The 12,489-nt window shown below is 44.4% G+C and overlaps 1 protein-coding gene across 2 annotated transcripts in view; it reads right to left on the bottom strand.

The window, feature by feature from the left end:
• The window catches only part of LIFR (LIF receptor subunit alpha), an 87,920-nt gene extending 75,868 nt beyond the window's left edge, over positions 1-12,052 (bottom strand). For both annotated transcript variants that reach the window (XM_060009566.1, XM_060009569.1), the window contains exon 1: positions 11,744-12,052. The gene's annotated coding sequence lies outside the window, so the exon portion shown is untranslated. The remainder of the gene's footprint in view (positions 1-11,743) is intronic.
• Positions 12,053-12,489: the final 437 nt, after the last annotated feature.

Here is a 12,489-nt window from a genome sequence, read left to right as displayed (position 1 = left end):
TTTCTATTTGCATGGAATACCCTTTTCCATCCCCTCACTTTCCGTCTGTATGTGTCCCTAGGTCTGAAGTGGGTGCCTTGTAGACAGCATATATACGGGTCCTGTTTTTGTATCCATTCAGCGAGCCTCTGTCTTTTGGTTGGAGCATTTAATCCATTCACGTTCAAGGTAATTATCCATATGTATGTTCCTATTGCCATTTTCTCAATTGTTTTCGGGTTTTTTTGTTTTTTTTTTTGCGGTACGTGGGCCTCTCACTGTTGTGGCCTCTCCCATTGTGGAGCACAGGCTCTGGACACGCAGGCTCAGTGGCCATGGCTGACGGGCCCAGCCCCTCGGCGGCATGTGGGATCTTCCCGGACCGGGGCACTAAGCCATGTCCCCTGCATCAGCAGGCAGACTCTCAACCACTGCACCACCAGGGAAGCCCTGGGTTTGTTTTTGTAGGTCCTTTTTTTCTCTTGTGTTTCCCACTTAGAGAAGTTCCTTTAGCATTTGCTGTAGAGCTGGTTTGGTGGTGAATTCTCTTAGCTTTTCCTTGTCTGTAACGCTTTTGATTTCTCCATCAAATCTGAATGAGAAACGTGCCAGGTAGAATAACCTTGGTTGTAAGTTCTTCCCTTTCATCACTTTAAATATGTCATGCCACTTCCTTCTGTCCTGTAGAGTTTCTGCTGAGAAATCAGCTGTTAACCTTATGCGAGTTCCCTAGTATGTTATTTGTTGTTTTTCCCTTGCTGCTTTCAATAATTTTTCTTTGTCTTTAATTTTTGCCAATTTGATTACTATGTGTCTCGGCATGTTGCTCCTTGGGTTTATCCTATATGGGACTCTCTGCCCTTCCTGGATTTGTGTGGCTGTTTCCTTTCCTATGTTAGGGAAGTTTTCAACTATAATCTCTTCCAATATTTTCTCCGGTCTTTTCTCTTTCTCTTCTCCCTCTGGGACCTCTATAATTCGAATGTTGTTGTGCTTAATGTTGTCGCAGAGGTCTGTTAGGCTGTCTTCATTTCTTTTCATTCTTGTTCCTTTATTCTGTTCTGCAGCAGTGAAGTCCACCATTCTGTCTTCCAGGTCACTTATCTGTTCTTCTGCCTCATTTATTCTGCCACTGATTTCTTCTAGTGTATTTTTCATTTCAGTTATTGTATTGTTCATCTGTTTGTTTTTTCTTTAATTCTTCTAGGTCTTTGTTAAACATTTCTTGCACCTTCTCGATCTTTGCCGCCATTCTTTTTCCGAGGTCCTGGATCATCTTCACTATCGTTGTTCTGAATTCTTTTTCTGGAAGGTTGCCTATATCCACTTCATTTAGTTGTTTTTCTGGGGTTTTATCTTGTTCCTTCATCTGGTACATAGCCCTCTGTCTTTTCATCTCGTCTATCTTTCTGTGAATGTGGTTTTAGTTTCACAGGGCTGCAGGACTATAGTTCTTCTTGCTTCTGCTCTGACAAAATATTTTGATGCTACATATCCACTGAGATATTTCACAGATTTCTCAAAAAACTCCACATGTGCAAAATAAACTCACCTTCTCTTCCAAACCTGCCCCTTGACAAGCCCATCTCCATTCATGGCACCAGTCTCTCCTGGGTCACACTCAACTACTCCTCCTTCTCACCCTTCCCACCTACTCACCAGTTCTACCTCCAAAACACACCTTGACTCTGCCCTAGAACCTACCCCTACTTCCATTCCCACTGCTCTGGCAGGCCCTCATCAGCATCTCTGGCATAGGTCGTTCACATCAGTACTTAATTAATGCCATGGCCTCTGGCAGGGGCCTCCCACAGTCCATCTCTCACATGACTCACCTGGCTCTGAGCAGCATCTCCATCTAAGTCTCATCATTCATCCAAACTCCAGGCCAAATGTCTGGAGGCTGAAAGTTTGTGCCCTCTGACCAACATCTTTAGCTCAAGCGGCTACTTCATCACTCCCACTTCACCTGCTCGCTGTTTTATAACCACCCACACTTAGGATCTCTCAAACTTTTAGCAACATAAGGGTAAGGCATCAGTAGATCTGTGTTTGATAGCTTTAAACACATTGAATGCTTTCTCACCATTTGAGTTTAATCAAAAGCTTTAAGAAAAGGGCATGATGGATTGAGCATGGAAAGAGCAGAGTCATTACTGCTGCACGTGTCACTATTGGGAAATAATGCCTCAACATTATTAGGAAAGTAAAGACAAACTTCCAGGGCCGGGCCTGGCTAGGGCCTTGTTGGGGCTTCTTCCCCTTGGTCTGCACTGCTGCCAGGTTGCTCCCTGGTCTCCGGATTCCCAAGCCTCCATGACACAAGCTGGAGGCCCGCTTCTGAATCGTCGGTCTCACATGCCTGAAATTTTCCATGGCTCTCCCTGGCCTACGGAGAAGGTGCCAGCTGTCAGCATGGCATGAGGCTCTCTGCTGTTCCAAGCCACCTAACGTCAGTCCCACCTACCTTTGCCCTCTGACCCACACTGGCCCTGTGCTCGAGTCCCAACAAACACGGCAGGCTCTGCTGTCCTCTGTGTCACTGCACACCTTACCCTCTACCCAGAATGTCCTTCCCACCCCATTCCTCCCTGTCCATTTAGCAAACACCAACTCGCCCTTCAAAACTCAGCTCACATCAGCTCAAGGTTGCTCCAGATCCAACCTTCCTCTGTGTCTTTCCTTATTGGTCCCCCAAACTGAGACAAATTTCAGTTGCCATTCATCTAGACTATCAGTGTTGTCTATCTTGTAGCAGAATTAAGAGGTAAAATATTCCTTATGTTTTTATCAGAAGCATAAAGACAAAAGGCAGATCAGACCCACTCAGCAATGTCTGTGACCTCTTCTGTCCCTGTAAGCATTTGAGTTTTTGATCCCAGCAATACAGCCCATGGAATGCGTGAGTACAGCAATCACAACTTTGACTATTTGTAAGTGAGCTGAAAAGTTCCAAAACAGCGTCACCTGTACTTTTATTGAAGCTTGCATTTGAGAAAGAGTAAGTTGGCAAAACTCTACGTCTAGACAACAGCCTAAGGTCTGCAGGTCAACACAGTTTGGTTGCTCTCCCTTTACTATTACATACTTAGTACATCTCAAGAGAGATAAAGGGTACTTCTTTGTGAAAAGAGATCCCCCCACCACCACTAAAAAAAAGAAAGCTAATTGCTGGTTCCAGCGGAGGCCAATGGAGTGGAATAGGCCATGGAAAGCAATGGTGTAGATGGAAAAAATGTGAGATAAAGAAAGAATAAAATGTTGGCTTTGCTAGTGGCTCCAACCTGTGACATGACTTCTACATTCTTTCTACACAGGAACAAGAAAAAATGATTTATGAAACTGTCTTCTTTTATTAGGCTGTATCAGGGAAATAAAATGCAAGGTCAGTATTTGTCATAAGGGTCCCGAGACACTTCTCATGAACACTGAGGGTGTACTTTATATCAAAACATTTACAGCTGCTGCCAAAACTGTCCCTACACAAGGAACACATTACAAAATTAATGTATTCTTATATACCGTCAAATGGAAATCTTAAACAGCAGGCTTTCTGCCCTCATCTTCAGTGAGACCACGTGCTGGAATTTCTCAAATGGGGTATCGATAAATTCTATCCACCCTAAATTTATTAGTAGGAACCCACAGCAGTAATTTTACACTAGATAATCTCAAAAAGGCATATTCTTCACAGAGGATATAGAGTAGCAATTTTAATACTATTAGCCCAGGATATTCTCACAGATATATAATGCAAGTCATCACTAAATCATCAGTAAATGTCAAGGTGAAATAACCTAGTCTGCTCCTCCTGTACTTGGTAGAACAAGCAAGAGGCAATATTTGTGTTCACTGAAAAGTAACATCACAACATAGTTTCTTTTAAAATCGCAGGAGAGGAAATGAGGCCCACTTGATTGTCAGCTGCTGTAACACACCTTTTACTGAGTGGGTGTGCCTCCTGGCCCTGAAGTGCTCTGGTCACTTTCCTTGTCATGCAAGTAGTGGGGGCGTGTCTGCCCTGCCCACTGCTGCATATCTGATGCCTACCTGCTGCCTGGGGAAAAAAAGGCCCTTAATAGTTGCTGAATGAATGAATCACATTTCATTTTAACAACTCTATAAAAGGAAAAGAGATCGGACCCTGACTTTTGAGAACTTATCATACAGAACTACGGAAACCGATAACAGAAGGAAACAAGGAAAAAAAAAAGCTTTTGATTCAAAATAAAATTTCTTGGCACTGGAAAGCATTTCAGTTTTAAAGTAAATAATAACTCAACAAAATACTTCTCAGTGACCAGAAGCAATGAAATATTTTGTCAGAATGTCATAAAGTGCTTCTTACAACAGTTGATATGTTATTCTGCTTAGAAATCCTATATTAGTAGGAATATTGGCCTTAATCATAACAGAATAGTGAGGGAAAGGTAACATTTATCTAACACATACTACTCGCAGGCACGATGAGGTGGATATTATTATTCCCTTTTACAGGTAAGAAATCAGACACAGAACTTGTCCAAGTTCTGTGGGTTGCCTAACCAGTAAGTGAAAAAAGGAAGCTGCTCTCATTCTCTTTACTACATAATATGCTCCTTATGTTGGAAATTCAGGAAAATAAAAATAGTAGTCACCTGTAATTTCAGCACAAGGAGATATTCTCACCTAACATCTGGTGTATAGTCTTCCCGGCATTTTCCTACGTAACAGGTAGAAAACTGCACACTCCTGCTCACTCGCTCGCTCTCTCTACCTCCTTCTCCAAAAACAAACAAAAAAACCTTAGATCCACTTACACGTGCTGTTTCGCAATCTGCTTTTTCACTTTACAAATTTTGAGTATCTTTCCAAATCAATAAATACTTCTTACCTCACTGTCAATGAAGAAAGGGTTTTTCATTACAAGTATTGATATATACCACAATTTATGTAATCCATCTCCCTATTATTGAGCATTTAAGTTGTTTCTAGCTTATAACTATCATAAAGAAAGCTACAAAAATCATTTTTGCAAACTAAGGGTTGGGTTTTTGGTGTACTTTTTGTGGAGGTCACCAGAATCTGGAGATGAGTTTCCAAGCTTGGGGGAGCACCCCACCCCTCGCAATTTGAGACACCCCACTATGTGGACTTCCCGCCAAGTGAAGAATCACTGTGCGGGGAGAAAGCTACTGACAGGAATACGGTGCCCACAGGCACCGCGTAGGCGAGAACCACTGCTATAGACTGGTCTCTGTGCACACACTTTATTTTTTTTTCCTTAGTTTAAATTCCTAGTGGTGGAAATGCCTGACTAAGGGACATGGCACATTTTTGAGGCTTTCGGTGAGTAATAAACAAAATTGCCCTCCTGGAAAGTTATAACAATTGAAACACCCACCAGCAGCATTGGAAAGTGACAATCCCCAAAAACCTAATGGTTAGCTAGATTTGTTTGTAACCAACCAAATCCCTATATGGCTCTAAGTTTTAAAAATAGTGAAACTATTGATAAAACATATCTAGAAAAATAGCAAACAATTCAGACAACAAATGCTAAATTTTAAAGTACATATGTTTTCAAATACAAAATATAAAACTTAAATGACACGGATCCCAGCAGACTGAACAGAATGAATATTACAAGATCTAGTGACACCAGGCTCTGAAAATTGCCAAGCTGGTAAGTAAAACACATCTTCATTTGCCCATCTGGCTAATATTAGGCTTGATAGTTTGGGCTTTAATAGCAACATGCTCTATTGTTTAACAAGAAAAGAAACTCGTGAAATCATGTATTCTTTCAAATTTTATAAGTATTATCTTACAGCTAATGTGCAATCTTAAGTACTCAAAATTCTCTTATGTATTCATTTATTCAACAAATATCTGGGCTGGGCACTGTTCTATGGAGACACAGCAGTGAACCCCACAAATTTCCTGCTGTTCCAGAGGGGAGCTCAGAACCCTGCAGTTAGGAATCAGCAAATCGTGGTTACAAACACCAGTCTGGAACTACTGGATTCTTAGGCAAATTAGAACACCTGTGGGGCTTGGTTTATCAGCAAACTTAAAGTTGACCAGATGATCCAAGGCCCCTTCTGCCCCTTAAATTCTATACCTTCTCTGGTTTTGTCTGAATGCTTAAGCTCCTATTACTCGTAAATGCTTTGCATTTTAAGTTATATACAGGACTATATATAGTCCTTCCTTAGAAATCAGAATGAAGCTCTCAGCCCCCTCCTCCCAAATTTTACATCTACAGTAAAACTCTGGTGATCCCGGTAACTTCAAGGAATGATACAGGATAAGGTTCGTGTTAGATGAAGACTTATGCTCCCAATTTTAACTGCGTGTTTGAAAAGGATCCTAAGATGTTCTTGCCTCCTTCGCTTTTGAACTGCACTATAAATACTACAGCATGAAACATGAAACAGGACCCACTGGTGTGGCGGCAGGTCTCCAAGCCTGGGACTGGGAAGGCTGGCACCCAGCTTTAAGGTGGCACGCTGGCAGCTGCAGCACTAAGTCGTGATGGTGGAGTCTCACCTCTCTCCAGCTTACCCTCATCCCCAAGTCAAAGGCACATTCTGTCTACAGAATGTCTACAATTCACTGCCCCACCAGCATTTTCAATATGAGAAATGGGAAGCATTACTTCTGCCACCCCTTGTTATTTTCCACCCCATGCTCCCACCACCGCTGTTTCAACTGTCCTCCGATCCAGCGTTTCCTTGGAGAAGGCTGCTCCTGCAAGCAGTGAGAAGAAGGCAAGGGGCCTCAGTATCCCAAGTCACCCTTAGGGAAGAGCCACACACTTTATGGGAGTATTAGCGCCTTCTTGTGGTCTTCCAGGATACTGCCACTTAATAATACAGATACAGATTCTCAGCTACCGGCACGTACTGATTCCAAGTCTTCCTCTGTACCTGCCCTACAAACCAGAAGAATGGGTAGAGGCAAGATTTTCTCACCTCTCTGCAAAAGTACGTGAAAAATTCACCCACCAGAAGGTTTTCTTCAACTTCCAACATAAACGCATAAAACAGTATTTGATAAGCACAACCTTTGCTCACACGAGCAGCAGCAGCAGCAGCAAGGACTGGTGAGGAATGTGTATGTGTCGTAAACTTTAGGCAATGTAAGACAAATCTGGACCTGCTGCATCTCTATGGTTCACAAAGGAAAGGTACAGGTAGTAGTAAAAGTACTTTAACTCAAGCATCTAAGCCTCAATGTACCAGTGACCTATAAAACAGATGCTTGTGGGCTTCCGCAATTTGCCTGAAGACCTTTCACTGCAAGGAGAGTGACGAAGAACAAAGGTAACTTGATTTAAGATTTTGAAGTCACAGAATCCATCCTTTACATAGCATGTGCACAGAGCTTAAGAGAGAATGCTGGAAGATAAAATTATCTTATATGGGAACAACTTATTGGGTTCAGGTATCAACCAATTAGGATAGGAAATAAAAAATCAACCCCCCTCATTCTGCAAGATCACAACTCCTGATATGGAACAGGACCTCAAAAGTCACAGTTCAGAAAAAAACAACAGATTCTAATTAGGCATCTACAACAATTGCTTGGCACAAAACTCATTTCCCAAGCTTTCAGTTAATATAAAGGAACATATATTCAGAATGACAAACAGATTAGAAGTTGGGAAGAGGAAATACCACAGTTCCTGATACTCCCTAAAATAGAACACACACACATTCTTCCTGTGAGAATAAAAGTACCTGCATAAAATACATACATTTTATGTGCTCATTAGTCTGTCATCTGCCCAAAAGGATTCAAACATTCACTATGCCAAAAAAGGTATCTCTGAAATTTTTACCCTTAGGCAAATGGCTAATCTACTAAAATCAAAGATGGAACTTTTAACTAAATTACTCAGAAATCACTATAATGTCCTGGAAAATTAGGCATGCTTTTAAGGCTTCATACTCTAATTTCAGGGAATAGAAATCAAATGCAACTGACTTAAAGCAACAATTTGAGAGGATGTGTTAACAGTAGACCAGATTTGGTAACGTCAAGGGCCAGAGCCAAGATGGAAAACTCAACTAGAAGACTCCCAAATCTAGGTATTTTGACCAAAACCAGGCAAGATTATTTCTTAAACTCTCTAATTATTCATTAATTCTATAAATATTCACAGCCCATTCTGACCAAGGCTGTTCCTGGCACGGGGGAAGCAATGAGGAACAAGCAGATCAGTGCCTGCCCTCCTGGAGCTTCCAGCAGGTGGAGGAACTCCACCACCCAAGGTCTCCTTCCCACTTCTATAAATGTTCCTTGACATATGCAAATACCCAGGACACTAATCCCAGTGACTTCTCTCTCCTGCCAGCCACTTTTTCATCATAAATTCCAGCCACACAGGCAGCCCTCTGTTCCTCTGGCGTGCAAGGCTCAGCCCCACTGCAGGGCCTTTGCATGTGCTGTTCCCTCTGCCTGAAGTCACCATTCTCCAAAAACACACTCAACTCTCAGTTCAAATCTCTCCACCTCAGAGAGGCTTCCAGGGCCACTCAGTCTAAAACAGCAGCCCCTACCCTGCCCCTGTTTGCCACAGCAAACCTATTTTACCACTTTTCCAGCACTTATCACTCTCTAATGTTATTGCCTTTATTGCTTCTCTGCTTTTTATCCACCTCCCTCACTAAGATGTGAACTCATTAGAAGGGGATCTGTCTGTCCTGTGCACTGCTATATTCTTAGTTGCTAGAAAGTTGCCTGGAATATAACAGATGCAATATTAGCAGTTTTGTAGCACAACGACAGGTACTGAATAACAAAGGAAAAAGAAAACACCTTAAATGTGAAAAGGTTTGTTTGGTCAGTTAAAAAAAAAAGGATTATTACAGTTTCTTACATTAGTCCTAAAATCATTCTCAGAAATAAGCATAATGGAAATATAAAGCTTAACATTGGCTAATATTCAAATTATATACTGTATTTGGCTCAAGTGCTAGCTAGCATTAGTCTTCTACAATTTACTCTGTTTTAAAAGCACTCTTAAGAGACCTCAAATTTTAATTTAAAAGGGCCAAATATTTTCTAAAAGCATAGTCCCTCTTAAAAGTTATGAATAACCTTCTCCCAAAGTGTACAATTTATAACCATACTATAGCAACATTAAAATATGAGATACTGGTGATAATCTACAGAAGGCAGGGATGTTAGTGCCTAATGGCAAACAAGTTTTACAACTGATAAACTGCCTTTATCTTCAACTTAATCAAAGTTACAAGCCTTTTCTCCATGTTCAAAATATTCAAACTCTTAAGAATTTTTCTTACAGATTATTCTTTTTTTTTTTTTTTTTGCGGTACGCGGGCCCCTCACTGTTGTGGACTCTCCCATTGCGGAGCACAGGCTCCGGACGCGCAGGCTCAGCAGCCGTGGCGCATGGGCCCAGCCACTCCGCGGCACGTGGGATCTTCCCGGACCGGGGCACGAACCCGTGTCCCCTGCATCGGCAGGCGGACTCTCAACCACTGCGCCACCAGGAAGCCCTCTTACAGATTATTCTTAACAACTTACATCTATTCTTTTATTTCTTTTGTTGAAACAAAGAGCTAAGGTGTTAATCAAGGAGTATGACCTTAGTAACTGGCCTTGATGTCTCATGCTTCACCACAAAGACACCAAAGATCCTTATGGACTGCTTTGAAATTATATAAAAGGAAAGGGTGTACACTGGAGAGAAGGGGCATATATTTCCTGGACATGATGCAAAGAAGTAAGTTACTACTGCCTTTGGGCCTTTGGGAATAATTGAAATCCACTTAAAAACCTCAAAAACTAACGTTTTACAATAATTCTACAGCAAAATAGTAGAAACAACCTACCGCAATGAAGAAGAGGTTAAATAAATTACGTTTCATCCTTAATGGAGTACTCAGCAGCTGTTAGAGAATGAGACATCTCTTAGGTACTGATGTAGAGACTGCCAAGATTTAGTACTCCGCAGGGAGCGGAGGGCAGGGAGCTGGTGCAGAACAGAGTATACAATGCATCCTCATTTGTGGAAACACAAATAAAAAGAACACATACAAAATGTTTATACTAGCATAGGCTTTATCTGGAAAGATATACACAGGAGTTAGTAACCCTGGGTCCTGGGGAGAACAGGGTGCAATGAGGCCTGGAGGTGGGGAGAGAGGTATACTTTCCACTCTATAGCTTTTTATACATACTGAATCTTCTACAGTGTGCACAGGTTGCCTGTCCCACAAATTAATATGATAAATCTTGATGTCATAATAATTTATACTATTGCCAACATATTGTTCAGTGAGGACCATCAATAAGCAAAAGCTTTCAAAAATCACAAAAGTTTGTTCTCTTCAACAGCGAAGTTCCTGATCCTTATTTCCCAGGAAAGAATCCCAGTCTCCACTAACTAGAGAGGAGCACTTGTGATCTCACCTATTACAAAGCAAATAAGCCTCTGTTCAACCCTTGGAAGGGAAATCTAAATCGAGCTTGTACCTACCTAATGAAGCCTCCAAATCAACAGTTTCCCCTTGGCTCTAAAACAGAAAGTCAACGTAAAAAACAAATAAGAGCACAGTGTTTTTAAAAACACACGCTATACTTAGGTTTCCTTTCCCCTGCCAGGCTTAGACGAGGAACCCTCCGATACTAGTGAAATGTGAGTTCAGAGCTGTGGCAAAATCAGCATTTAAGGGAAGGGGCAAGCATCATTTGCACTAAACGAACGCTTTAATTTTTCTCTTCTGGGGAGGGGAATTTGCTTTAAATTTAACTTAAGAATCATTTTGGGACCCCTGACTAAATGATACTTTTAAGTCACTTAATTTTACTCCAAGCAAATTTTTTTTTAAAGACAAATCTGAAACTGAAAACGAACAAATCAGAAGGCAAACTTTAAACTGAAACCTTTCTGTTGAAAAATGTATCTTAAAAGAACACATTAAAAAAATGCAAAAAAATTCATTTCCATACAAACACCATTCGGTATCAGTATATACGCTGTATCAATATTTGACTGCAATAACACACCCATACAAAAAGGAGCACACAGGTACCCAACCGCAAATAAAACACCTCATATATTTCTGGTAGCCAAAGGTGGGGACGCGGACGGTGGAGGCCAGAATCATGTTATTCAAGGCGTAAATTCACAGCATTTGAAGCACAGAGTTTTCTGTCAGACACAACTCAGGATTCCAGCTCTGTCTTTTGAAATGACGCATTAAAAGTGTCATCCTTTACGAAGCCTAACTTTGATCGCCAACTCTTTAACTGGTTTTCATCAGTATAGCGCCTTCGGATACAAGCACATAAAATACAGGTGAATCAAATACACCATGAATACGGAAGGGACAGAGACTAGTTTAATGAAAAGTTGAGGCACGGGGTCACGAAATCACTTGGTTGATTACATCCCTTAACAAAAATAAAAATTCAAGCTCCTTCCCATCCCCCAGGTAGCCTGTGGCCTCAGAACTCGCTGCCCTACGTGGGGTAGAAGTTCGCAGCCGGGGAGTCGGCGTCCTCTGGGAGCCGAGGGTGGCCCAAGGGTGCTTGGAGAGCGGCGCGACCTGGCGCGCCCCACCCCCCGCTCCCGGTCACTCCTCTCGGACGCTCCCCGACACCCGGGCCGAAGCCGGCCGGAGCGCTGCCCCCCGCCCCCCGCGGGCCGCCGGGCACTCGCGGCGACGCGCCCACGGGACTGGGCTCCAGGCTCCGCGGCTCCCACTCCCCGCGCCTTGCGCCGCGCCCACCCGCTCCCCGTACTCACAAGCCGCTCCCGCGCCGCTATCTCGCCATCCCCGGCCGTCAGCTTGGCCGCCTCGGCCGCCGCCCGGGGGCTGCCAGGAGTCCGCAGTCGCGCGGGGTCTGGAGGCGTAGAGGAGGGGCGCCGGGCACAACCCGCCGCCTCCGCCGCCGCCGTCTTGCCTCCCCGGTCCCAGCGCTGGGCTGCACCAGGCGGCCACGGGCGAGGGTCGGCCCGCTGCCCTCCGCGAGCCCCGGGAGCCGCCGCCGCCGCCAGAGCCGCGCGGAGGCAACAGTAACGGCCACGGCCAGTGGCGAGACGCTCCAGCGGGGACTGCGGCGCGCGGGGGCGGTGCCTGCACGCCGCTCGGCGGGGGGCACTGCTGCCCCGGCCCCGCCCCCGGCCCCGGCCCCGCCCCGCCGCCCGCGCGCCCCCGCCGGAAGCCTTCCGCGCGCCCCCGCCACCGCCCCCCGCGGCGGGGCCGCGCGCGTCCGGCGCTCGCCGCGGGGCCGCCCCTGGGAGCAGGAGGGGAGCGGCCGCGCGCGGGGGCCGAGCACCGAGGGAGGTGCTTCCGCGGAGAGTCCAGTCGCGAGGCCAATCTCGGGAGGTCATGGAAGAGTCGGGGAGAGGAGCGGCCCAGCTGGTGCAAATGCTCAGGGAAGGCCTGCCTAGCGCGCGGCGGCCCTGTGCGGAGAGCAGCTCCCAAAACGCTGTCAGTGCGCTTTGCAGACATTGCATAGAGGACAGGACGACGCGGGGCCGTGTTTTAG

The sequence above is a fragment of the Delphinus delphis genome, chromosome 3 (genome assembly GCF_949987515.2).
Source record: "Delphinus delphis chromosome 3, mDelDel1.2, whole genome shotgun sequence".
NCBI classification, from domain to species: domain Eukaryota; kingdom Metazoa; phylum Chordata; class Mammalia; order Artiodactyla; family Delphinidae; genus Delphinus; species Delphinus delphis.
This window is presented reverse-complemented; position numbering and strand designations above follow the sequence as displayed.